We start from the raw sequence: 6,787 nt of genomic DNA, 5'->3' as shown, positions 1-6,787 counted from the left end.
AGGCTGTAGTACGGAACTCTCAAAAAGATGGAAGAATTGTGAAGGAAATAGGATTTTTCCGGACATTTGCCATCGTTCAGTGAAACATAAAAATCAGTAACACCACATTTCGAGATCTGCAATCTGATCTCTTCTTCAGGTAAATAACTACCTAACACATAATACAAGAACATGTATATGTATATGTAGGCTACAGGTCGTATTGTGACCTGTATTCTGTAGTTCCGTTTTAATAAATAGTGTTGTGTTTAGTTTTTATTAAGTGCATGTTTTAGAATTAGTGAAGTTGACAAACAACAAGTTGGTTGTGATTCCTGACTTAGGCGTGTCACAACGCTCTGGTATGATTTGTATACGTTAACCTAGTTTGTAATTATGTGTTAGATTAGTTATTTTCCTGAAGAAGAGGTCAGATTGCAGATATCGAAACGTAGTGTTGCTGATTTTATGTTTCACTGAACGATGAAAAATGTCTGGAAAAATCCTGTTGGCTTCTCAAAACGACATGAACTACCCACTTATATAGTAGCACCGCAATATCAGATTTGTAAATTATATCTGAGACAAGGTACGTAGGAAACTTCTCCACATTAAAAATGATCTCCGTGCTTGTGGTTTCATTCTGGGTTTTCAGTGCGGTCTTCCTACCTAGATGTATTTTATGTAAAGCTTATTCATTCCTCCGATGTCCATCTATTATTACAGAGATGCTAACCCTTTTCTGTGCTATTATAGAGCTGTGTGTTGCATAAGGAGCAATACTGGCATAAGAAAAGAGAGAATTCAGAAGCCAACGATTTTTCAATTACAAGTTTCTTATTTTTACAGTTCGCTTTGGACAAAGGTCTCTAATTAGCTAATGTTACATAACATTGGACTCAAACAATCGCAGATGTGGCGGTCACTGTAGTCGTGGGCGATGATGGCGCACCAAGATTGTCAAAAACGATTGTTGGCCGGCTAGTTGAAGGACTTTGGCAACTGACCAGGCTACACATGTCGCTGTCACATACTTTGACAAATGGTGCGAATAAGTGTCAACCACACAGAGCAAAACAGTTCTTTTGATCGCAGTAATGTCGACTCAACATTTCATCTTTAGATGTGTAAATAGTCTAATACTCATACTAATTCGAGAATTGGGTAAAATTAAATCTCATTAAAATAGCAAAGTGCACTTTGCATCCTCAATCTGTGAACGGAGTCTTATAATTAATCATAAAAACCAAATCAGAGCGTTCTCTAATTTGACTTCAAGATTGAATTATAATATTTTAAATAATTAGTGATAGAGTCTTACACTGGAATCCAGAGCCAGTGTGAGCTCACTGATTCGTTTTTCTCAAAACCGGTTTAGGAATTTCTTCTAAAAAAGAAATTGATCGTCAGCCACGTAATTTTGTTGGAGCTTGAAATCGGAGAGCAGCATAAGGGTTAAAAATATGAAACGATAAATGTTTTTCTCAGATCATATCTCTCCTAGCCTGACACAACTCCTAGAATAGCTTATTTACTTTCAATTTAAATTAAGACATGGGCATACAGTTTGCAGTTTTCACGATAAGTAAATATGATTTCAGGTTTCTTCACACCTACATTTCCTTTATAAAACAATCGATTAGTATACAATGTGTGGCAGATAAAGTGGCATAAACGTTTATCGCGAGAAATATTAGAGCAATAACACAAAATGTACCACCCCTAAATAAAAGTCGAATCCAAAATTATATTAGCTTTTAAGTAAAGGGAGATCTCATGTTCACCTCACACAATTTTTAAACGACAATCTGAGCCACACTTCACTTTGTTTTAAATCTCTAATAATAAAAAAAGTTTGGACAACCAAAATATAAAAAAATATTTAATTGGCAAAAATGTGTTAATGTACACAAAAACAAGGTATTTTATAGACTAAAAAAAATCTGGAAGTTTTAATACGACTTGATTTAAAATGTCCAATTGTCCGTATTAATCCAAACTTTACTGCCCCCAAAATAATAATGAATATTTTGTAAAATATGAAATAAGTTTTATGAAAACATCATGAATTATGTTGGTATTAAAAGTTACGAATAGAATAAAAAAAGTTATAAATCACTTCGAATCACGTACCTAAATCCCGAGATGGAAGGACGGGGCTCAAATTAGTAAAGAGAGGTTTTTTTTCAATAAAGAGTGATGCCAACTCACCGGCGTCCTAGCCTTCATCCAACTATGGTGGGGGGGAAGACTTACAGCTCGTTCAGGGCTGTAGCGAGAAACATGGAAGAGCGGGCCACTTACGACACCTCCGTCTTGTCACAACAGTCATTGGCTACGAGGTAGAACACAAGTTTGGAGGGAATCCATCTATCGGATACGAGTTCAAACCAACGAGAAAACTGAGAGTTTGTTGAGATATCGGTCAATAGAGAGGAAACATAACCTCTTCTGCTACTTCATAACGCGGTGAGCTCAAAGACGAGACTACTACAAACGAGAAGATAAAAGGCGAAAAATTACAGAACTACCGTTACCGGAGCGTGTCATACTCACAACGAATCCGACGGCAAAACTGACGAGTCGGGCGTCCAAGGGATGCTATTGGAAGACAGAGTATTATATGTATTACATATTATTATTACATCTCACCTTCTCACCAATGGGAGAAGCAGTAGAAACATTTAGTTAATGTGAAAGGAAATAACACATTATTTTAAAATTTTCTCTCTTTTCTATATAAAGGTATGTGCAAAACTCGGGTTATTTGGTTTTACTAGTTTAGAGATAATGTTTTTTTATACAAAATGACAGCAAGCGGCTAAACGAGATATTTCTCGACTTATGTTAATGTGACATGTTTGTTTGAAATGGTTAATGTTAATACTCGCAGAAGTTTGTGACACAATTTTTGTGTGAACACAATGTATACAGGTATATTTCTTGTGTGCGTGTGTATGTCACTGAACTCCTCCTAAACAATTGGACTGATTTTAATTAAATGTTTTGTGTGTCTTCAGGTGGATTCGAGAATGGTTTAGATTTACAACTAGCTCCTATTTAAATAGTTTATTTAATTAATGTTTATTAAATTGTTGTTAATTTTTAATGTTTTACATTGGATCCGGCACTACGACACGCAATACAAAGTAAACTGATACTCAACAGCTGTTAATATTTTCAGCTGAAGTTCATCAAAGAGGCATAAACATTTGTTTACATTTAAATTGTTGTAATGTGCTTGATCAGTAGTGTAATTATGCAGATTGTAAAGACGAAGTTATGATCTAATTTCCTATAAACCTTGTAATGCAATGGAAATCATATTTAAACGCTGTTATAAAAACTATCGTAGGTTTCAAAGTTGTGGAGATTTTCAAATAAGGTAATCGAATCTGGTTACATGGAAAGTAAATTAAAAGTGCCGAAAGAGCCATTTTCTTGATCGGGGTACTTGGCAAACTCTACAATAATACTAGAAATATCTTATACAGAAAATAAATTTAAACAGACGGAATTTGATTCTATATAACCACATTAGTTTATTGAGATGTATATACATAAAGGAAGTGTCCTGAACAACTTATCAACGCCTAGAAAAATACACGAAAGATAAAGGCAGGAAATATGGTACATACCTTCTTATTGCGCCCTAGAGACTCACGAAGGATTGATTATTAATTATCTCAAGAGTATTGAGAATGTAGTATAAAAGAATACGTAAGTAAAGTGTCCTGTTTATCAACATTAAATTACGTGCGGTACCGCGGGCAACTGCTAGTGTTTATTAAATATTTATGTAATATTGGAGAAATAGCCTGCTCGATATAGCTTTACATTCTGCATCGTAACTTTTAAAGTACAGTAAATAAACTGTAGTCGGTTCACTCGCCTATTTTAAGTTTTAAAATTGTGTAGTTTTTCTAAATTCAGTGTCTTTGAGTATAGAAAAAGGTTCCTCATGGTTCCTACATATCTACATAAAGGTATTTCTGCAGATCGTAAGAAAACGATATCGCGAATCTACACAGGTATACTGCAAATATTTAGTTACGACTCTAGCAGATGGATTCTGAGGTCGTATATCTCAAATGTATTAATAGAGTCGTCCAAATAAACGTTACCAGTTCCACATTGCTCCTCTGGTATACCCATACGCTGGTACGTTTACAAACATTGATAACACGGCAAAAAGTTATTAAAAGCTTTACATATCTCTGGTTTAGAAAGAATTCAAATCAGAAGAAGACAGAAGTTTAGAGGCCACTTTAATCGAATGTGAAGTGTTGATATAAAGGCGATGTTTACAGCGGCTATATTGGGCGGGTAGTATTTTTCACTGTGTGGTAAACATCATCCATTGACCCGCTCGCGTAACCGCCGGGGTCGCTGAGTGTGTGATCTGCGGTGTCAACATACTATTGACGGTAGTTCTAACGGTTTCATGTATGATCTTTACTTTATCATTGAATGTTAGATAGTCAGTGTTACAGTAAGTATACATACCGCAACCAACTGGGCCCGCTGTGTGTGATCTGCGATGTCAACACACTATTGACGTAAGTTCTAACGTTTTTCAATGAATCTTTACTTTATCATGAATGTTAATAGTCAGTGTTACAGTAAGGTATAGTACACAACCACTGGCCCGCCTGTGTGTGATCTGCGATGTCAACATACTATTGACGGTAGTTCTAGTTTTCATGTATGAACACTTTATCATTGAATGTAGATAGTCATGTTGTTCTTTATCTATCTACTATTGACGGTAGTTTCAGTTATGTATAGATCAGTGTTACAGTAAGTAACATTATATTTCATTTGATATAGTTATAACGCATATGATCACTGTGTTGTACAGTACGGTACAGTATACATTACGCTGCTGTGATCTGCGATGTCAACATACTATTGACGGTACACTAGGATCTTTACTTGACAGTGTGTAGTGTATCTGCGATGTCAACATACTATTACGGTAGTTCTATGTATGATTGTTAGTTTTCTAACTTTACTTTATCATTGAATGTAGATAGTCAGTGTTACAAGTAAGTATAATTACGCAACCACTGGGCCCGCTGTGTGTGAGATATGGTAGTTTCTAACGGTTTTCATGTATGATCTTTTATCATTGCATTGAATGTTAAGATGTCAGTGTTACAGTATATAGAACGCACCACTGGCCCGCTGTGTGTGATCTGCGATGATCAACATACTATTGACGGTAGTTCTAACGGTTTGTATGTATACTTTATGACAGTGTACAGTTCACTGGGCCCCGCTGTGTGTGATCCTGGAGATGTCAACATACTAGAGCCGGTAGATTTCTAATCTTTTCATGTATGATCTTTACTTTTTCATGTTAGATAGTCAGTTAGATAGTCAGTGTTAACAGTAAGTATAATACGCAACCCACTGGGCCCGCTGTGTGTGATCTGCGGTGTCAACATACTATTGACGGTAATTTCTAACGGTTTCATGTATGATCACTCGTACATTTATCATTGAATGTTAGATAGTCAGTGTTACAGTAAGTATAATACGCAACCACTGGGGGCCCGCTGTGTGTGATCTGCGATGTGTCAACATACTATTGACAGTAGTTCTAAACTGTTCTAACGGTTTCATGTATGATCTTTACTTTATCATTGAATGTTAGATAGTCAGTGTTACAGTAAGTATATTACGCAACCACTGGGCCCGCTGTGTTGTGATCTGCGGTGTCAACATACTATTGACGGTAGTTCTTAACGGTTTCATGTATGATCTTTTACTTTATCATTGAATGTTAGATAGTCAGTGTTTACAGTAAGTATAATACGCAACCCACTGGGCCCGCTGGCGTGTGTGTGTGATCAGCGATGTCAACATACTATTGACGGTAGTTCTAAACGGTTTCATGTATGATCTCTACTTTATCATTGAATGTTAGATAGTCAGTGTTACAGTAAGTATAATACATACGCAACCACTGGGCCCGCCTGTGTGTGATCTGCGATGTCAAAACAGTTCTATTGACAGTAGTTCTAACGGTTTCATGTATGGTCCTTTACTTTATCATTGAATGTTAGATTGTTCAGTGTTAAGCAGTAAGTATAATACGCAACCACTGGGCCCGCTGTGTGGTGATCTGCGGTCGTGTCAACATTACTATTGACGGTAGTTCTAACGGTTTCATGTATGATCTTTACTTTAATCATTGAATGTTAGATAGTGGCTATCAGTGTTACGTAGTATAATTACGCAACCACTGGGACCCAGCTGTGTGTGATCTGCGATGTCTGCGATGAGTCATACATACTTTGACGATAGTTCTAATGGTTTCATGTTTATGATCTCTACTTTATCTTGGGTTTATTCGATAGTAGTGGTACAGTAAGTATATTATGTACCAACCTCTGGCGGGGTTTGTGTGTGTGTGATCTGCGATGTCAACATTACTATTGACGGTAGTTCTAACGATATCATGAGTATGATCTTTACTTTATCATTGATTGTTACATAGTCAGTGCGTAAGTATATTACGCAACCGCTGGGCACAGCTGAGTGTGTGATCTGCGATGTCAACATACTATTGACGGATAGTTCTAAAGATATCATTGTATGATCTACTTACTTATATCATTGATTTGTTAAACATAGTCAGTGGTACGTAAGTTATATTACGCAGAACCGCTGGGCACACTTGAGTGTGTGATCTGCGATGAAGTCAACATACTATTGACGGTAGTTCTAACGATATCATGTATGATCTTTACTTTATCATTGATTGTTACATAGTCAGTGCGTAAGTATATTACGCAACCGC

Source organism: Homalodisca vitripennis, chromosome 1 (genome assembly GCF_021130785.1).
Source record: "Homalodisca vitripennis isolate AUS2020 chromosome 1, UT_GWSS_2.1, whole genome shotgun sequence".
In the NCBI taxonomy this organism is placed as follows: domain Eukaryota; kingdom Metazoa; phylum Arthropoda; class Insecta; order Hemiptera; family Cicadellidae; genus Homalodisca; species Homalodisca vitripennis.
Note: the sequence above shows the minus strand (reverse complement) of the source record.